Below are 20,816 nucleotides of genomic sequence, written 5' to 3'. Positions count from 1 at the left end.
AATCAAACTGTGGATAGCAGCCACACCGCTGTAATGAGCTGTAATGATGTTTTCTCCATGCTGGTGATCTAATGATGACATGTCCAATGGAGGCTGGAAAACGTAAAGCGGTCTCAGTTGCTCAGCGAACCGCTGTGAACAGCAGCATTCTCCGATCACAAGATGGTGGTCCACCGACATAATGAGCTGTAATGAGCATTACATCGACAGCTTCCATTGGCCAGGCATTGTTGTTCCGTGCAATTATTGGTTTCATGTTTGGAGCTCATTGTTAACTTCCTCTTATGTTTTTTTTAATAGGATGTCCTGAAACTGAAAGCGAAATATTGCATCGTCACACCAGGTGACTTTCTCTTGGCAGGTATTGCATGAACTTGTATTTTTTTTTTTTTGGCATTGTGTGGTGCAGGGATGGGATTGCATCAAGTGTCTCACCTGAGTGACCAAGTCCCGGGTGTGCATTCAAAGTTTTAGAAATGCTTATTCTCTAGAAATATTAAATTGGCTGAAAGTTATGTTTTCAGCTTTCTGAACCAAATGTTAACGTTGCGATTCCTTGTTGGTAACTTTGGGATAAACGGCTGGATTCCAAGCTTGGCCGCAGCCCCAGCTCAGCTGCTGCTGCAGTATGTTCACCATTTCTTGGACATGCTTAAAGGCGTGTAATGCCTTAAAAGCTGGCTCTTGATGGGACCAAAAAAAACCCCCCCAACAACCACAATCCACGCTTACCTGCAGCACTCTAATCCACGGGGTTTGCTCAGATGTGCGAATAAACTCTTTAAAAATCCGCACCTCCTCAAGCAAAGCACACAGACACGCTGAGTGAAGGATCAGGGTTGAATCATCGGGAATAATTTAAGCCACGGGATAACCCACGGAATTTCAGAGGCTAGGCCGCAGAGCAATTCTCGAGCTCAAACCGTCGAATTAAACAGCGGGGGAGACAGATGCTCCAGCCGCAGTGGTCACACAAGGCCCATTATGCCTAGCTCTTTTGCTGCTTACAACAGCATCGGTGCCTCGCAGCCTGCGGAGTCCTTTATTTTCCTCTCCGAGTGCAAACCTGGTGAGAAAAAAAAAAAAACAACCATAAAGAGGCCCGAACCATTGGGGAAGCCTTCCTTATAATATGCATTATGCTTATGAATCGTAATCTGATTCCAGGACAGGCTTGTTTGAAGTTATTAAAAATTGTGTGGAACTGCCTGACTGCTTGGGTGGCCACTGGATCCCATGGAATTGATGCAGGCAAGGCCTCACAAAATCATGTGTGCTATGCTAATCACGATAAGCAATAAACCTCCAGAATGTTATCACAAATTACATTCGCAATGATTTGTTTTGAAACAGCGTTTTGAATTCTTGCGGGCGTTACCTTTAGGGCTTGTAATATTCAATTCTCATGTGTATTTTATTTATTTATTTTTGTCCTTGGCTTTCATCTCGTCGTTATATAATGAATGCCTTTGTCTATTCCTTTTTGAGACAACAGCGAAATGGTCTCACCTTCCGCTCACGACTCTCTGCAAATATCGATATGGTAGTTGTGCATTCGGCTTCGCGAGGTTTCAATGATGATTAGAATGTGTTTAGATCACTGATTCTGACCTTGCTGGCTGCAAGAAGCCATGGTTCTCCAAAAACAAGATGCCCCCCCCCCCCCCCGGAGCAGAAATATATAAATGAAATTAGAGGGTGCTTACTCATTTTGACTGATGATAATGTGGAAGATGATTATTATTTTGATGAATACAGAGCCAAGCCAAATGATATGTTTGCTTACAGTTTAGCAAATAATTTGAATTCACAGCCTTTGCCTTTGTAACTGTTCTCTCCTGCAGTGAAAATGCTAGTAAAGCAGTTACTTACCTTTATGAACTGAAACAAAACTCTTTCAGCGTGTTGTTCTTGAAACTACCGGCATCATCTCCATGACCTAAACACCGAGTGTCACGACCACGGTGCTCCTGTTTTTTGAGCTTTCAGAAGGTTTTCTGCTTTAAGGGTCATCTTGCCTGCCCACCGAGTGTCCGGTCGCACCATTAAAGGCAGACCTACACTTTGGCAATCTAACACAACGTGGCATATGTGCAGGTGTAAATTGAATTTCTTTTGGGAATATTTCGTTGCTTGAGGTGCCTTGGCACCCTCTCTCTACCCAACACCTCAATGCAAGATTAAGTGCCCAATTTCTGTCCGTCCTTCAAATGTTCATCTCCGTTATCACTTTTTTTTGCTCTGTTTTGATTGTTCTTCCCGACAAGCAACTCGCTGTGACTTACGAGTTCACATATGCTAATGATACACGCATCATCATGGAATGAATGGTAAATTTGTAATATGGAACAACTTTGTAGCACAAACTTGGAATAGGTGGGGTTAGGAACTCCAAAGTATTTATCTAGAGTCACCTTCACCACTACATTGTCCTGGTTTTGGAACATATCAGGTGTAATATATGATTCCATACCTGTTATTGGTATGTATTTGTACCTCTGGTGGTTTGTACATGTTTCTGTGTTTGAGCCTGGAGAGTAACTGCTAAAATCTATGTCTGGGTTCTTCGCGACATCTTTATTCTTTGTTCCTATCACATTTATTTATAGTGAACGTAGTGAGCTTCATACTTAACACGTGCACATGAGAGAATAGGAAACAACAACAACAACACAATACCCTAGCAATTTGGAATCCGTGTCGTTGGCTATGACCCTTTTGCTTCCGTTTTTTTTTTGCTTCCGTTTTTTTTTTGCTTCCGTTTTTTTTTTTTTTGTTTGTTTCCGGTTTTTGTCATGGGGAATGATGCATGCCGGGAGATAAAGGCATCGTCAGAGACATGAAAAACCCAAATAATATCAGACATGGTGTGTATTTCCTCCACTGATTTTAATAAAGATATCTCCCACATCATCAAATAATAATTATTAATCGTGATTTACGTTATTTGATCGCTGATCCCGAATCCAGGCCGAAGTAACCGGAAATTGCGTATACAGTTGTGAACAAGTTATAGGTAAAGTCAGAAGTGAATGTAAGAAGAATTCTACGTTCGCTTGTAGTATTTATTTTTTTAGATGAGATCATGTTCTAGGCGGTGTAGTTGTTGTTAAAGTAATGTTGAGGATTTTATTTTTTTTCAGATGAGATCCTGTTCGAGGCGGTGTAGTTGTTGTGAAGGTAATGTTGAGGTAATATATATATTTTTTAGATGAGATCCTGTTCGAGGCGGTGTAGTTGTTGTGAAGGTAATGTTGAGGTAATATATTTTTTTTTAGATGAGATCCTGTTCGAGGCGGTGTAGTTGTTGTGAAGGTAATGTTGAGGAAGTATTTTTTTTTTTTACATGAAATCCTGTTCGAGGCGGTGTAGTTGTTGTGAAGATAATGTTGAGGAAGTATTTTTTTTTTTTACATGAAATCCTGTTCGAGGCGGTGTAGTTGTTGTGAAGGTAATGTTGAGGTAATATATTTTTTTCAGATGAGATCCTGTTCTAGGCGGTGTAGTTGTTGTGAAGGTAATATTGAGGTAATATATTTTTTTCAGATGAGATCCTGTTCAAGGCGGTGTAGTTGTTGTGAAGGTAATGTTGAGGTAATATATTTTTTTTTAGATGAGATCCTGTTCTAGGCGGTGTAGTTGTTGTGAAGGTAATGTTGAGGTAATATATTTTTTTTCAGATGAGATCCTGTTCTAGGCGGTGTAGTTGTTGTGAAGGTAATGTTGAGGTAATATATTTTTTTTCAGATGAGATCCTGTTCTAGGCGGTGTAGTTGTTGTGAAGGTAATGTTGAGGTAATATTAATTTTTTTTTAGATGAGATCCTGTTCTAGGCGGTGTAGTTGTCGTTGTTAAGGTAATGTTGAGGATTTTTTTTTTTTTTTAGATGAGATCCTGTTCTGGGCGGTGTAGTTGTTGTGAAGGTAATGTTGAGGTAATATTAATTTTTTTTAGATGAGATCCTGTTCTAGGCGGTGTAGTTATCGTTGTGAAGGTAATGTTGAGGTAATATTATTTTTTTCAGATGAGATCCTGTTATAGGCGGTGTAGTTGTTGTGAAGGTAATGTTGAGGTAATATTAATTTTTTTTAGATGAGATCCTGTACTAGGTGGTGTAGTTGTCGTTGTGAAGGTAATGTTGAGGTTTTTTTTTTTTCAGATGAGATCCTGTTCTAGGCGGTGTAGTTGTTGTGAAGGTAATGTTGAGGTAATATTAATTTTTTTAGATGAGATCCTGTACTAGGTGGTGTAGTTGTCGTTGTGAAGGTAATGTTGAGGATTTTTTTTTTCAGATGAGATCCTGTACTAGGTGGTGTAGTTGTTGTTGTGAAGGTAATGTTAAGGTATAATGTTGAGGTAATATGGAATAGGCAAAGCCGAGAAGCGAACGTAGAATTCTTCTTACATTCGCTTCTGACTTTACATAAAATTTGTTCATAACTGTATACTTGCCAACTATACCGTGGTACGTGTAAGCGCCGCACAGCTGATGATTTTGATGCAATTTCCGGTGACTTCGGCCTGGGTTTAGGATCAGCGATCAAATAATGTAAATCACGATTAAAAAATATTTTTTGATGATGTGGGAGATATCTTTATTAAAATTAACTTTGGGAAAAAATTAATTGAATAAATAAATAAATAAACGATCACTTCTGGTCAAGAATAAAAGAAATTAAAAGTTCCGGAAAGAGTTTCAAAATCACTCCCAGTAATGTTAAATACAAAATAAACACTTCCTGTCATGAAAAAAAAATCACTTTCGGAAGTATAAAATTAACTTTGGGAAAAAAATAATTGAATAAATAAATAAACACTCCGGTCATGATCTCCTGGCATGCATCATTCCCCATGACAAAAACCGAAAAAAAAAAAACCAGAAGCAAAAAAAAAACGGAAGCAAAATGGTCATAGGCAACGACACGGATTCACAATTGTCAGGGTATTGTGTTGTTGTTTACTATTCTCTCATGTGCACGTGTAAAGTAATATTCACAAGATAGAAATAAAACCCAATCGTGTTTATACACCGCATAGCGTTTAACAACAACCGGAAGCAAAAGGTCATAGCTACCGACACGGATTCCAACAAGCCAGAGTATTGTGTTGTTGTTGTTGTTGTTGTTGTTTCCTATTCTCTCACGTGCACGCGTTATGAAGCTCACTGCGTTCGCTATTATTTATTTTTTTAGATGAGATCCTGATTCTAGGCGGTGTAGTTGTTGTGACGGTAATGTTGAGGTAATGTTTATTTTTTCAGATGAGATCCTGTTCTTGGCGGTGTAGTTGTTGTTGTGACGGTAATGTTGAGGTAATGTTTATTTTTTCAGATGAGATCCTGTTCTTGGCGGTGTAGTTGTTGTTTTGAAGGTAATTTTGAGGTAATATTTTTTTTTTTAGATGAGATCCTGTTCTAGGCGGTGTAGTTGTTGTTTTGAAGGTAATTTTGAGGTAATATTAATTTTTTCAGATGAGATCCTGTTCTTGGCGGTGTAGTTGTTGTTGTGGAGGTAATGTTGAGGAATTTTTTTTTTTCAGATGAGATCCTGTTCTCGGCGGTGTAGTTGTTGTGAAGGTAATGTTGAGGATTTTTTTTTTCAGATGAGATCCAGTTCTTGGCGGTGTAGTTGTTGTTGTGAAGGTAATGTTGAGGTAATATTTATTTTTTCAGATGAGATCCTGTTCTCGGCGGTGTAGTTGTTGTGAAGGTAATGTTGAGGAATTTTTATTTTTTCAGATGAGATCCTGTTCTTGGCGGTGTAGTTGTTGTGAAGGTAATGTTGAGGTAATATTTATTTTTTCAGATGAGATCCTGTTCTCGGCGGTGTAGTTGTTGTGAAGGTAATGTTGAGGAATTTTTATTTTTTCAGATGAGATCCTGTTCTTGGCGGTGTAGTTGTTGTGAAGGTAATGTTGAGGTAATATTTATTTTTCAGATGAGATCCTGTTCTCGGCGGTGTAGTTGTTGTGAAGGTAATGTTGAGGAATTTTTATTTTTTCAGATGAGATGCTGTTCTAGGCGGTGTAGTTGTTTTTGTGAAGGTAATGTTGAGGTAATATGCAGTAGTGTTATCACGGTTATAGAAATGCACAAATAATTAATTTGATCTATAGTATACCCAATCACACCTGAAATGAGAGCGAGAGAAGAACCTTCAGAGTTTAGGCTTTATTCCATTTGATTGGAGCCGCTTCTACGGGCACACCGGGGAATACAGGTTCAGCTAGGAGTACATAAGCAGTAACGTATACATGTGCAATTAATAATCTCAGAATAAATCCGCGTAAGCACGGAGTTCGATATAATCTCCATTCTCACCAGTCAATGAGCACCTTCAGTCAATGAGCACCAAGTGAACAGCCGATGTAAATGGCAATGCCCCGGGGACAATCACCCCGTGCCGCGGAGACCTCCCCTTATACGCGAGACGCACAACATGTGATCCCGCGTCATGTCCCTCAATTCACCTCAATTCACCACATTCTCCCCACCTTTAAAATGCAACTAGGGGCCCAACTTACACACCATGATTGCTTTAGCACTATAGGAGTATACATTTCAAGCAACGCGGACTAATAGATCTACAGAAGCATACATGCCAAGCAGTGATTATTTTGAGTTGTAGGAGCATGGTAATGAGCATCGATATATGATATAATGAGCATATAGGAGCATGAGCAGCGAGAATGCCGATAATCCCCTTTACAGATTGAGTCGTCGAGGGGGCCTTATTCGTCGACCTCTCCGGGAGTAAATGGCAGTTTCACTTGAGGGAGGCTTCCGATCCTCTTGGTGAGCCTCGACTTGTGCCGGGGATGACTCCTCGATCGCTCTCGGGTGGAACGCGGCAGCCCCGTCGCCCGGTGGAGTTCCTGGGGGGGGAACACCTGGGGAGGGAATGTCAGAAGGAGGAGTGCCAGAAGGTGGTGTACCTGCGGGAGGAGTACCTGAGGTAGCCAGATGGCGAACCGACACAGTGGTCTCCCTGCCATCCGGGAGCCTGACATGAGCATACTCTGGATTAGTGTCAATGAGTTTGACCCCCTCCACCAGGGGTTCATACTTGCTTTGTCGTACCGGGCGTTTCATGAACACTGTTCCAGGATGGGTCAGCCAGTTGGGCACCGTTTGACCGTCAACATAATGTCGCTGGTGAGTAAACATTCGTTCGTGAGGAGTTGCATTGGTGGACGTGCAGAGCAAAGAGCGTATGGAATTCAGAGCGTCGGGAAGGGCTACCTCCCACCGCTCGGGGCCCAGTCCTCTTTATTTCAACGCCAGAGTTACGGCTTTCCAAATAACCCCGTTATACCGTTCCACCTGCCCGTTACCCTGTGGGTTGTAACCCGTCGTTCGACTAGTTGCTATGCCGAGCTCTAGTAGGAATTGTTTTAGCCCGGCCGACATGAAACACGGCCCTCTGTCTGAATGTATGTACGAAGGTTTCCCAAACATAGCGAAGAGGTCAGACAGACATTTCACGACAGTGCCCGAGGTCATATCCGAGCACGGAAATGCGAAAGGGAACCTTGAATATTCATCAACAACGGTGAATATGTATCTGTTGTCTGTCTCGGTCGGCAGGGGCCCTTTGAAGTCAATGTTTAGTCTCTCGAAGGCAGAAGTGGCCTTGATCAGTCTGCCAGATGCCGCGCCATAGAATCTGGGTTTCAGTTCAGCACAAACAGGGCATGAAGCATTCATTTGTTTAATATCTTCAACAGAATAGGGAAGATTTTGTCTGCGCACGAAATGTGCCATCCTGGTTACCCCTGGGTGGCAGAGAGACACGTGTAGGTCTTGCAAAGCCTGACTGATTGTTGCCGAACTGTAGACCCGAGAGAAGGTATCTGCAGCAGGGTTTTCCTTCCCGGGCCGGTAAACAATGTCGTAACTATAGCAGGCTACGTCTATCCGCCATCTCATAATTTTTTCATTCTTAATTTTCCCGTTATTTTTCCCATCAAACATGAATGCCACGGATCGTTGGTCCGTAACGAGCATGAAGTGGTTTCCCAGTAAATAATGTCTCCATTTCCGCAGCGCTTCGACGATGGTGTACGCTTCCTTCTCTATCGCTGAGTGTCTCTGCTCGCTTCGAGAGAGAGTTCTCGAGAAGAACGCGACCGGCCGCCCAGACTGATTAAGTGTAGCAGCTATGGCGTGATCTGAAGCGTCGGTTTCCACCACGAAGGGCACGGAGCTATCGATCGATAAAACCACGGACTTACTGATATCATCCTTGAGGCTGTGGAAAGCTGTTACAACAGCGGCATCTGGTGGAAAGTTTTTGCAATGCACTAGGGGATGTATTTTCTCGGAGTATTGCGAAATCCATCTCGCATAGTAAGCGAACATGCCGATCACCCGGTGCATTGTCTGCAAGTCCTGAGGTGGTGGTAGCTCACGGAGCGGGTGCAATCGTTCAGGATCAGGCTTAATTGTGCCGTCGGCTATCGTGTAGCCGAGAAGGTCAATTGACCTTGCCGAGAATACGCATTTCTCGTAGTTGAGAGTCAGATTATATTTTCTAGCAATGCTCAAGAATCTGTCCAGATTCATATCATGTTCCCCCTGATCCCTACCGCACACTGTGACATTGTCCACGTAAACAAGTGTCTTTGAGGTTTTCATCTGAGATGATGTCATCCATAACCCGTTGGAAGCAAGCTACCCCATTCGTGACACCGAAAGGTATTCTCCTGAATTGGTAAAGGCGCCTCCCTGCCTGGAATGCGGTGTAAGGTTTGTCTTCCTCTCGGATGGGAATTTGATGATAGGCGCTTCGCAAGTCGATGGTGCTGAATACCTTATAATTGGCCACGCGTTCGACCATCTCGTCTATGCGCGGCAGGGGGTAGGCATCGAGTTGGGTAAAGCGATTGACCGTTTGGGAATAATCGACAACCATTCGTTTCTTATGGTTCTGACTGCTGGTTACTAACACCTGTGCGCGCCATGGCGAATCGCTCGGTTCTATAATTCCTTCTTCCAGTAATCGCTTGGTTTCTGAAGTGATGAAATTCATGTCAGCAGTGGTATATCGCCGCAATTTGATCGCTATCGGTTTGCAGACCGGCGACAAGTTAGCGAACAGCTGGGGGGACGTCACCTCCGCGGTGGTCAACGCATTTAAAATTAGACGAGGCTTGCTTCCTCCAAAGGGTATTTCAATGCTCGTGTGCTGCTTGAGGACATTATGACCCAGAATTACGTCTGCGCACAAATCACGAAGCACCAGTACCCTTACATCTCGATGCGTGTACCCTTTTACGTCCAATTCAACATTGCAGTACCCTCGTGCGTGGGATTGTAGTGAGGTGGCGGCCATGCATACCGTATTGTCTGTCGGGTGGATTATCCATTTCCTGCCCTTTACTAGCGAGCTGTTGACGAAACTTTCAGAGCTACCGGTATCAATCAGTGCCTCAGCCATATGCCCGTTAATTCGTACGTTGATGATAGCCTTGGATAGATTCCCCGGGGAGGCTGCAGTTAATTTATTTTGCGAGTAGAGAGCCGCAGAAGTGGGTTTATTTCTCCTTAGAGTAGATTTACATACCCTGGCATAATGCCCTTTCTTGTCGCAATTCATGCAGGTGGCATCTCTGGCGGGGCATTTTTGACGGGGGTGCCTTTTGTACCCACAAAAGAAGCATTTACCAACCGGAGCAGTTGCTGAGGAGTTTGACGTGGCCTGGGTATCCGGCTCCTCGGGTGTTTCTCCATCCCCTATGTCTGGCTGTGTCTGTGCCAGTGGGGTTCCTTGGGTTCCCATCGTAGCAGCGTTCATTAGCAGCATCGGTGTCCCAAATGACTCAGATTGCTGCTGAGCCGTATCCATCGCTCGTGCCTGATCGACTACCTTGTCAAGAGTGGGTTGCGCTTTCTCTAGTAAGCGTTGCCGTATGTGGGCTGATCTGAGTCCTTGGATGAATGCCTCCCGTGTCGCTTCCTTTCGGTGTTCCTCGGCGCTACGGCCCGGAAGCTGCCGTCTTTTCCCAGCTGATTCAGAGCTTGCAGGAACTGATCGATTGTCTCCCCGGCTGCTTGCTTGCGTGTGTTGAGAAGATGTCGTATGTATACCTCGTTCTTGGGCTTCACGTAGAGCGCCTGCAGCATGTCGATCGCTGCTTCGTAAGTGTCGCACTCCGAGAAGAGCCTGTACACGCTGGGCGAGACATGATTCACGAGAGCGGCAAATTTGTCAGCTCCCTCCTCGATGATGGTCAGATAGTGTGAGAAGGAACAGAACCAATGCGACCATTTCATTTCTGCGTCAGTCGCGTTTGGGTCTGCGTCGAACCTCTCTGGTTTGTAGATCTTGTCCATCGTTGGTTGAGAGAGCCGAGAAAACCAAATGGAATAAATTGAAATGAGAGTGAGAGAAGAACCTTCAGAGTTTAGGCTTTATTCCATTTGATTGGAGCCGCTTCTGTGGGCACACCGGGGAATACAGGTTCAGCCTGGAGTACATAAGCAGTAACGTATACATGTGCAATTAATCATCGCAGAATAAATCCGCGTAAGCACGGAGTTCGATATAATCTCCATTCTCACCAGTCAATGAGCACCTTCAGTCAATGAGCACCAAGTGAACAGCCGATGTAAATGGCAATGCCCCGAGGACAATCACCCCGTGCCGCGGAGACCTCCCCTTATACGCGAGACGCACAACATGTGATCCCGCGTCATGTTCCTCAATTCACCTCAATTCACCACAACACCTTTATGACTAAAAAATTAACAACAAAACTAGAGAGTAAATACTCTCGCAGTTTTAAGTCCACCTAATTTTATAATAAAGATAACTCCCGCATCATCAAAAAACAATTTTTAATCGTGATTTACATTATTTGATCGCTGATCCCGAATCCAGGCTGAAGTAACCGGAAATTGCAGCATCGAGTGTAAGAAGAATTCTTCGTTCGCTTCTCGGCTTTGCCTATTCCATATTATATTTCCTTTTCATTTTTTTAAATTAATTATTTTTTTATTTTACATTAATTTTATTATTTATTCATTTATTTATAATTCTCTTTATTCATTCTAATTCTTGCTTTTTCTTCTCTTTCATCTCTCTATTTCTCTCTTTTATTATCTATCTCTCTAAGGAGAAGTGAATTCTTACAGAGATTTTTCTGTAAGGATCACTTTGCTGTAGCTGGATGGGTTTTGAGGGTCGTGGAGTAGTGGCTAGAACCAGAATCCTATCCAGGTTCCTCCTGATGACTCCATCTTTGCTCGATACTTCGGGTTCTTTCTTGGTCTTCCACTTCATATTTGTGTATTATTATGTTTTTCATTTTGTCTAAGATTTTCTATTTTTGTGTAAGATCTTGCTTTAACAGGGGTAAGTATGTATCAAAAACATCTACCATTTCAAGTGTTTAACCAACCTCAGTGGCATATTGGTTAGGGTGTCTACACTGAGTCTGTCAACCCTGTGGAAAAAGAAAACCTTGAGGGAAATTTTCATCGCAGGTCAGAAGTCCAACTTTTGCTTTTTACCTCTGCCACCGAAGGTGAAGGAGGTTATGTTTTCACCTCTTTCTGTCTGTCTGTTTGTCTGTGTACAGGATATCTCAAAAAGTTGTTGATGGATCCGGATGAAATTTTGTGGACAGGTTCAGTGTGTGACAAGGACGAACTGATTAGATTTTGGTGAAGATCCGGATCCGAATCCGACTACAAGCATTTTTTAAGTGATTCTTCAGCATTGATAGATCGGGCCAAAAACGATGCATAGCACAATATCTCAAAAAGTTCTGGACGGATTTGGATGAAACTTGGTGGACAGGTTGGGTGTGTGACAAGAAATAATTGATTCAATTTTGGTGAAGATCTTGATCCGGATCCGGATTTGATAAGTTTTTTTAAAGTGATTCTTCACCATTGAGAGATTGGGAAAAACTGATATATAGCAAGATATCTCAAAAAGTTGGAGATGGATTTGGATGAAACTTGGTGAATAGGTTGGATGTGTGACCACAACAAATTTATCTGATTTTGGTGAAGATCTGGAACTGGATCCAACGACTAGAATTTTAAAAGTGCTTCTTCACCATTGAGAGATATGGCTAAAACTGACGGATTCGGACACAACTTGGTGGACAGTTTGGGTGTGTGACAAGGACGAATGGATTTGATTTTGTGAAGATCCAAATCCAGATCTGGATACAAGAATTATTTAATTTTCAAAGTGATTCTTCACCATTGAGAGATTGGGCGAAAAACGATATCGTACTGTGTAGCATGATATTTCAAAAATGGATTGGGCCCGATATGTTCTCATGGATCAGTGCCATTACATTTTAGTTTTCTACTGTGTGCAGCCTTTTTATTTTTGAACACCACTCAAGTGACTCATCACTGGTATCTACTGAAAAAAGATTTAAAAAACATAATCAATTAACCATGCTCTATACAGAGCTTCTGTTCGACTGAAGCAGTTACGATGGCGAGGGTTACAATCCTGGTTGGGTTACCACTCCGGCACAAAGTCAGGGTCGGAATTTGATGTTTGTTCAGCTACTCTTCGTGAAGGACACTGTGGGGTTGTTATCATCCACCAATTAATGCTGGCAGTAGGGATGCCTAGTATCATGTCCATCCGAGGGACGACACACTGATGAATCACCATGCCTTTGAAACACCCGGATGACTGTTTATAGCTGAGTCTGGATTCAAACCTTGGCTCCACTGTTTATAGGTGAGGGTGTGTATGTCTCGGGCATCCTGCTAGCCCAGTATCTACTATAAGCTATTATACATATTTAGAACGTTATATAAATTCCACAATTTCGAGTTGTTTTTGTTTTATCACATGACAGTATATTACCATAAAATTTTCAGATTTAAACATTGTACATTAAGAAAGTTTTGCACATAGGATAGAGGAGGAGGAGATCATGACCATACTCTGTGCAGAGCGTTTGTGCTGCCTAAGCAGTCTCTTTGGCTATTGGGCACAATCCTGGACGGGTCGCCACTCCAACAGAGTATACCAGCATGCTGGCACTCATTTTGCCAACCTCGGAAGGATGACAGGCCGAGTTAACCCCACCTGGTATTAATTCCACAGATGAGCGGGATTTGAATTCAGGACCCGAGGATCCAAAGCCCACCACCCTCGTCGTTACCATTAAAGCAACACCAGGCATACATAAGATAGGCAAATCTGATAATCTCCCAGAGCAAGAGCAAGTTGAGTGTTGGGTCATCGTTTGTTGACTCTGGTCCTCAGGTGTCATTCCAAGATGATCCAGAATGATTTGTTGGGTTTAAATCGGCTCTCTGGATTGGCCACAATGTATTTCAACGTTGTTTCCCAGAACCAATTCCCAACAGACACAGCAGGTTGGCAAGGCGCATCTTTATGTTGAAAGTAAGAATGGCCTTCATTATAGCATTGTGCTAAAGATAGTAGTACAGCATTACCACAATGTCACAATTAGATACGTTATGAAACACGCGATAATTTTCAGTGTGGGGCAAAAATAAGCGCGGGCAGGTTGAGCGGGTTCATCTAAACTTTGAGTGTGTTGTCAGACTATCTTTGTGACTGTAGTCAATGCAAAATGGGCTGAGTCCTCCAGGTTCACGTTATGCAAACCATTTTTCACATTTATGGACAGATTTACCTGGAAGAAATAGTTTGTGCAGCTATTGGTACAACAACAACAACAACAATAAAAAAAACAATCTGAAAAGAAAATCTCCCACCAAATACATACACTCAACATTTGTCAACTGTAAAGGACTTGTAATGCATCGCTCAGCCACCTGAGTGAACGAGGGAAGGGGCCATGAGTGGAAGAGTGGAGTGCATTGGATAAGGAAAAGTTTTTGTGTTGAAGCACAGGTTATGTCAAAGTAAAGAGTGAATGAAGAGGAGGGGATGGATGGGTTACAGAGTTGTCTTTTTTCAGAAAACAAACAATATACAGAAATCAGAATTATTCCGCTGAGCGACAAAGATTTGCCAATTGCCGAATACAAATGGTAATTTGATTTCCAATTTGGAATGTCAAAGAAATGCAGTGACATGCATTTTCATAAAGATATATGAATGTTTAATAAAGACCAAAACATTTCACAAGAGATCCACGTTAAAAAAAAAAAAAATGATTTTTCACATTAGCAACATTAAAGTGCACTACACGATACAAACTTATGGATGCATGTCCTACAAATGTCTTCCTCTTTTTCTCTCCCTGGAAAAGTTGAAGTCTGAAGTATAATTAAAAGTGATGGTAAGACATGGAGATGGTGTAAGTGTCATGTATGCCTTTAACGGTTCTATTATGTGTGTGGCTGTGTGAAAACCTGTGATCGTTCAAATGAAACGGACAGCGATAGAGATTCCAAATGACGAGAAGGAATTGTCTGGGCAATGCTGTCAGTCCGTCCCGTGTTACCTGAGGTGAAACATGTCCCGTGCAAGCGACAAGATGGTTAAAGGAAAATAGCAGTAATGTTGAGGGGTTGCTGTTTCATAGCACTCATCTCCAGCATTAAACAGAGAATAATTGTTCACTTCAAATCTGACTTACAACTGAGATATGACTGAGTAAACAGTAAACCAGATGAGAAGCTGCCCCTTGGTGCAGAAGTCTTATGGCCTACTTGGTAGTCAGTGTCCTAACCACTCGAAAATTTGTGTTGGCAGCTGCAGGGCGCTGATGTGGAGATGTGGCGTCAATGATGGCGCTCGTCGTACACCATTTGACTGTCGCATGGAGTCACAAATGATGGAACACCTTCTCCTCTGTGGACTCCTGCCTTGACCAGCTACCTTTGCTGACCTCCACAATAACAACAAGAAAGCCAATAAATGCTTTCAATAATGGAAGAGAAATGTGTGAGGATATGAAAGACAAGGTAAGAATGGACCCTTGTTGATATGAGTGCTAAATGGTGGAAAATGGCCAGCCATTGCCACAACTGAAACTCTTGCCTCTCTTCCAGTCTTGCAATCACCTCTATCGGTTTAACGTTCAACCTTCATGTAGAGCTAACAGGATACCTCAGAGGTAGTGTATTCATCATTTAGTTGTTTCCTCACACACATCGTGCAGAGCAGGGTTAAGCAATTGGTTCACTCAGTCAGTCCATCAGTCTATTTCAATGATGGAAGAACTACTTGGTTTATATTGAATGTTCTATTTTGAGAACTAGAGAACACGAATCGGACCGTGAATTTGGAATACGAACCTGCAGTTTCGGATTACTTCGGCTCTGAATTTGGAAAATTGTATGGAATGTCGTCCCGATTGTGCGTGCACACGGAGTATAGCAATTACTTCAGTCTGCCTGTCTGGCTGTCTGGCAGTCAAACAAACTGTGTGGCAGGTGAACTCTTTGGGTTCTGTCCAGCTACAGTACAGGTAATGTTAATTAGAGTAAGTGTTATCAGGGGCTTTTTTCTGCCTCCGGTGACAATGTCGCTAGTCACATTATGTTTTCAGGTTGTCCATCCATTCGTCTGTCCGTACGTATGTACGTACGTATGTATATGCAAATGTTCTCAGCTTTCTCTACAACCGCTTATCTGATTAGCACGAAATTTTGATCATAGATGCGACTCATCATGCAAATTTTTTTTAAATGACAATTATGATGTCATAGATCACGTGGGATGGCAGCCATGTCAGAAAAACGGAAAAACTTTGGACCTCTGTATCTCCTAAACTGCAAGATGGAAAAAACTGAAACTTGGAACCTGGCAACTACTCTGCATGGGGAACAAGAGTGATTTGACTATGACGTCATCGGTAAAGCGTTATCCCGGTCAAAATTCGACAAGTAGAATGCTGCATTCGATTAGTATTAAAATTTGTGAGGTTGATCTAAGGAAAGATTTCAACACAGAAAAAAATATTATGACATCATCCGTCACATGGTTTGGCAGCCATATCGAATAGAAAAATGAACATTATTCGATCAAAATGAAACTTCACACACATGATCCTCTACTAAATCTTGGGCAGAGTCCAAATTTTTACTGCCATTGATCATGTGGTTTGGCGGCCATATTAGTTTGAAAACTCAAAATAAAAAACCCTTTTCTCCACAACTGCTTAACAGATCAACATTTAACATATTGCATTATCACATGGAGCAAGGGCAGTGAATCACAACTGCAAAGTTTTGCATCAATTGCTATCGTAGTTTAAAAAGTAATTAAAAACATTTTTTTCCTTCAAATCAATGTGGCTGCCACATCATGTGACTGATGACATCATTTTAAGTCAAACTAGCAGATACCCATCTACGACAATACTCGGTTACGGTAGCTGCTTTGGATGTTTTGCACCGCATTCAACAGCTCAGTTCATATTGGTGGCGTGTCTGGGTGCCCATGGTAGCGTTTGAGACTGGTCGCTTTAGATTGTTGGCCTTGACAGTTGACACATCGTGCCGGATGAGTAACACTAACGATTTGACATATTCCTCATTTCTATATTACCTCCATCAGCAGATTAACAACATGGCAGGATAAAAGTCGTAAATGCTGAATTGAACAAACGTCCTGAACTCATGGACTTGGTTAAGTAAAGCACGTCATCTGGGACCATGCCGTCGGTTTGCCGCCGAACGCTGCTGATTGTGACGTCATGGATTCCCTCTGAAAATTATATCTCTGTTCGATTTTTTGAATCTGCTATCACCTGCGTAAATACATGGAACACATAATGTGAAGATTTCGGAAGTATAAACAGAATATGTTCTGAGAAAAGCGTGTTAGAAGTTCCAGGCTTATGCCCATTATATTATGATTTATGAAGCAGAGACAGTGGATCATAACTACAAAGTCTAGTATTGATGGGTTAAACAGTTTCAGAAAAATAATTGTTTAATTATTTTTTTTAAAACCAACGTGGCTGCCACATCATGTCACTGATGAGATCATTGTTCAATAAAATATTTGTAACAAGAGTATGTATTGGATTATCACTGCAAAGCCTTGCATTGAAAGACTAAGCAGTTTCAGAGAAATTTTTTTTTATATGATCGACACGGCATGGGGAATATTGATTGAAAATTTTAACATCATCGGTCACGTGGTTTCGCAGCCATGTTGGACAAAAAGCTTTATCCGATCAACACAAAACTCCAGAGATGTGATCGGCCATCCATTCTGAATTTGATTTGATAAAGAGGACATCGTGGGTCAGGTGTCTGATCAAGGGGGGCGGGGGGTGTTGTCATTGTTCTGTCATTGTTTTCTTATCATCATTTTATCATTGGGTCTATCATTGTTTTTTTTTCACCATATAAATTTCACGAATTTTTCACCATTGATGCGACTGCTCATGTTTTTGTGATAACTATGATGTCATAGGTCACATGTTGTGGCAGCCATGTTGGAAAAAAGGAAAAATGTGGACCCCTGTATCTCTGAAACAGCTCCATAGAAAAAATTGAAACTTGGCACATGTGAAGTACTCCCCATGGGAAAGAAGGGTGATTAAAAAAAAATGATGTGATACGTGGCTTCCTTATGACGCCATCATTTCATATGTCAAACACTTTATCTGATCAGTATGAAAATTTTTGGGGGTCATCTAAAGATAAATTGCAATTTGCAAAAAAATTGATGACGTCATTGGTCACGTAATTTGGCAACCATGTTGTTTTTAACATACTACCTTCAAAAATCTTCGTCTCCATAATGGCTGAACAGATTGAGGCAAAACTTTACAGGTATAATTGCCTATCCATGAGGAACCAAAAGATCTTCACCGATGACATCATAGGTCACATAGTTTGGCAGCTATGCTATGAAAATCTTCTTCTGCAGAACAGCTTGACAAATCGAGGGGAAACTTCACTTACACATTCCCCAGTCCTTGGGGATATCAGGGTGTTCACAAATAATGAATAGGCCACATGGTCTGGGAGCCATATTGGTTTGAACAAAATTCTTTCAAAAACAAAATTTCTCTTGAACCGCTTAATCAATCAATGTGAAACGTCACAGTTATGATTGAGTAGACATGTGGAATATATGTTTTAAATTTCAATCTGATCAGACACATGGTCTGGCAGCCAGAATTATTTAATATTTTAAATCTGGGTTCAGGGATTTAAATCAAACTTGGTACAAGTATCTATAATGATATAATAATGTGGGTGGAGGCATATCTGGTGACATCTTGACGTCGAAGGTTGTCATTCTAGTTGTGTCATTGGACTCCCCTTAAATCCTGATGAATATCAATATTATTTGCATGGAGGAACCATTATTGTAGTAGCCTTGGCATTGCTTGGTTGTGAAGCTGATGGTCCTAAGGTTGTTGGCATTGCTGACCAGTCAATCCCAGAGATCTTTTTTGGGTGAAATGGGGGAACCATATTTTGTTGTTTTAACAGGTGCATAAACACTTTATTATATACCTCCATTATTGTAACACTCAACAAACGTGATAAGTTGGATGTAATATTTTGTTTACTCAATTTGTGCAGCAGATTAAATCATGAAAATATTGGGACAATGTTTGTAATGCACCAAATTGGTTTATGTTTTGACTCATGTTCTTTTGCAGACATTCCCCTTTCTTCGAACATATATCATCTCGCTTTCTTCCCTCAACCCTCCTCCCCCCTCTCCAGACCCCTACCTAAAACCTCTACACACCCATCACTCCCTTCTTATCTCAATGTTCTTTTTGTGAACACCCTCCAACCCTTCCACTCCTCATGTTTCTTTGTAAGTAATTTGTAATACTCATATGTTGAGGACATTTATGTATATTCTCGCAGTGAGCGTTATGTTCAGATGTAAACCTTTTTGTCAATTTGATTTCTCGCTGTGATACCATACATTTCAGTGTTCACTTAGATCCCCTTTTCCATTCACATGATAATATACTCAACAAAAATAAAACTTTACACTCGTTTCAAAGTCAATAATTTGAACACTTTGGAAAATCGGTTTGAAATAACGATTGTATTCAATTTTCTTGTCATTAAAGATGCTATAGCATACAGATGATGTTTGTCATGGAATCGGTTCCACCGGAAATGTGACGACAATGTCCATGATCAAAAATTGTGAGTCACAACTTAATGAAATCATGTCAATATCGGGTGTGTCCTCCATGGGCGTTCACAACTGCGATACAACGTCTCCTCATGGATTGGATGATACGTCTGAACACAGCTTGGGGAATGCGCCGCCATATTTGTACCAACATGGCACCAAGCTCCTGCAAGTTCTGTGGAGGGTTCCTTACTTGATGGAGCCGCCTGCCTAACACATCCCACACATGCTCTATGGGGTTGAGGTCAGGAGATCTTGAGGGCCACTCCATGACATTGATGCCAGCGTCCCTGAGGAAATTAGTTGTTAAATTGGCCGTATGAGGTCTGGCGTTATCCTGTTGGAAAGTCAGACCTGGGCCATGAGCTGCCATGAATGGTAAAAGCTCTGGAACGAGCACCTGATCCCTATATGCTGCCGCATTAAGGTTTCCCTGGATGACAATGAGTCGGGATCGAGCATGACCATTGATACCACCCCAAACCATAACGCTACCGCCCCCAAAGCGATCCACTTCCTGTACGCAACACTGGGCATTGCGTTCTCCTCGTTTTCTCCACACTCTAACCCTTCCATCAGCAAAAGTTAGTGTGAACCTTGATTCGTCACTAAACACAACCCTATTCCAATCTCGCTGGGTCCATCTCAGGTGCCGTCGTGCCCAAAGAAGACGTTGGCGTCGATGGAAACGGGTTGGAATTGGTCCACGATATGGCCGCCGTGCATGAAGACGAGCAGAGCGCAGGCGATTTCGAATGGTTTGGGCAATCACTCGACCTCCAAACAATTCATTCCCAGTGGATGTGGCAGTGACAAACCGATGACGTAAGACAATCTGTCGGTCTTCTGCGCGTGATGTAACACGTGGTCGACCAGGACGGGGGCGGTCAGCTGTGGTGCCAGTTTGATGGAGACATGTCTGGAGGTTATGGATGGTCTGTCGACTGCATCCCATAACCCTCGCAATGTCAGTGATGGATGTTCCCGTATTCAGCATGCCAATTGCACGTTCACGCTGAATGTTTGACAGTCGTGGCATTGCAAATTAACGAATAATTAACCATAAAACCTTGTTTTTCTGAGATGATACTCTCCTCTGCTACCTTGAGATCAATTGCAGATGTATCAATAGGCCACGTGACTTGTGTCACGTGGAAACGTGATTTTAGCGTGCAGTGCTCTGTTACGTGCTACGTAGGCCCGACCAGTAGAAGGAATGTGTGGAGTAATGCCCTCGACAATGCCTTTAACCATAATCACAACAAGAACTCTTTCAAGAAAAGTTTCTAAACACTATTTGACAAATAATGAGTGTCAAGTTTTTATTTTTGCTGAGTATATTTACCACACACACAAAGCGAAAAGCGGGGTTAAGCAATTGGTTAATGTCCATGCATCCATCTGCCTACAATTGGCAGTTTATGATTGAGTAACAACTTATTTAAATTGGATGTTATATTTTGAATACAAATCAGAACATGAATCAGAGAACGAGTTTGCCGTTTTACCGTACTTTGTCTCTGAATTTGTCGCGATCGCACATGCGCAGAGAGGAATGAGACAATTTTTTACACCCCATCTGCCTGCCTGGCAGTCAAACAAATTGAAAATCATTCCAAACAGGAAACTTGCTGTATTTTAAGACATCATAAAGCATACAAACAACAGGCACGAATAACTAATTTAATGTGTTAAACAAGGTGGTGTAAAAGAGGCTGCATCAATGGGGGTAAACTTCCAATTCAATGCTTTTTTTTTCACTACTGC

At 41.9% G+C, this 20,816-nt stretch overlaps 1 long non-coding RNA gene across 1 annotated transcript in view; it reads left to right on the top strand.

The window, feature by feature from the left end:
- Positions 1-231: 231 nt before the first annotated feature.
- LOC147032668 (uncharacterized) overlaps positions 232-20,816 on the top strand; it is a 36,555-nt gene continuing 15,970 nt past the window's right edge. Inside the window, exons 1-2 of the long non-coding RNA XR_015052139.1 lie at positions 232-361; positions 14,673-14,884. This is a non-coding gene — a long non-coding RNA (uncharacterized LOC147032668). The remainder of the gene's footprint in view (positions 362-14,672; positions 14,885-20,816) is intronic.

This window comes from Eptatretus burgeri, chromosome 2, assembly GCF_056783735.1.
Source record: "Eptatretus burgeri isolate ZD-2024b chromosome 2, Ebu_testis_v1, whole genome shotgun sequence".
Lineage (NCBI taxonomy): Eukaryota > Metazoa > Chordata > Myxini > Myxiniformes > Myxinidae > Eptatretus > Eptatretus burgeri.
This window is presented reverse-complemented; position numbering and strand designations above follow the sequence as displayed.